The sequence below is a fragment of the Eutrema salsugineum genome, unplaced genomic scaffold, assembly GCF_000478725.1.
Source record: "Eutrema salsugineum unplaced genomic scaffold, Eutsalg1_0 scaffold_24, whole genome shotgun sequence".
In the NCBI taxonomy this organism is placed as follows: domain Eukaryota; kingdom Viridiplantae; phylum Streptophyta; class Magnoliopsida; order Brassicales; family Brassicaceae; genus Eutrema; species Eutrema salsugineum.
In genome coordinates this window covers 1589605-1590803 of record NW_006256797.1, presented here as the reverse complement: position 1 = coordinate 1590803, position 1199 = coordinate 1589605, and positions in this window count along the sequence as shown.

Below are 1199 nucleotides of genomic sequence, written 5' to 3'. Positions count from 1 at the left end.
AAGAAGAGATTGAAGAAGCAAGCATAGAGAGCCAGAGGAAGCTAACCGCGGCTGCGAGCGTTTCACCCGCGGCCAGAGTCGCTTCCACCACGGCTCCGAGCTCCTCACCCGCCGTAGAGCATGATTTTTCAAACTGTGAGAGCTTCCAGCCTCTTTCTGAAACCTGTTCAACTGAAGGCCGACCTCATGTGACCAGATCTAGGTTGTTTGATCAAGTTGTCTTCTCAATCACTGCACAAGCATCAAAGGAAAAGTAGGAATCCAACACTTATGCATCTTGCAACATGGTTTACACTTGTGAAAATGATCTTCAAGAGCAATTTTCAGAAGATGAAGAGTATGGTTTGTTTGTTGAAGATCCAAACCCTGGAGACAATTCATCTGATGACAACTCAGAACCAATAACCAAGAGCATATATAGGGAGAGACTAATTGAATTCAACAAGTTTGTGAAGTCTATTCCTCTCTTCCATGGATTCGATGACATCTGGAAGCAAGGCTACCTTCAAGTTTTCTTCAGATACAGCAAGGAGACTAAGGAGAACATCTCTACCTATGATACAAGCACCAAGCTGTCAATGACTTGTATAGAATCGGAAGCAAAGCTTTAGGTCGATGGCCAAGGGTTGATTCAACTGAATGAGCAACTCTAGACAAGTAAATCGATGTAGCAGCTAAGTGATAAGCTGGATCGATGTGTACCACACAAGTTGTGTAAGACTTGTGATAAAAACGAGAACTTTGATCTAGGAGGTACTGGTCTCAACTAGAGCAAAGGGTTAAACAAGTTTCTCTCAAAGAAAACTGGTTTGAAGAAAGTTTGATTTTTATTGATATGAAAGGTGAAAATTACAAGGCTGTAATGGGACCTTATAGAATGGTCCTAGCAGCTTAGACTCAAAGAAATTAAAAGACTCAAAACAACAGGACTTTTAAAAGTAAAAACTCAAAACAACAGGACTTGTAAATTAAAATGCTACATTAAAAGGAAAAAAAGACTACTAAACTAATTGTCTCTGCAAGGAATCAAAGACAAGAAACTTGTTAGCCAAAGAATTAAAAACTGATTGAACACTTACCTTATTTGGTGGCCGAGACTAGTGTGTCTTTGACTAAGCTTTGAATCTTCCCTCTTAAGTGTCTTGGTGCATTGGTGAGATGATCAAGATGAAGACATGGCTTGATTTGGTAAAAGGGGC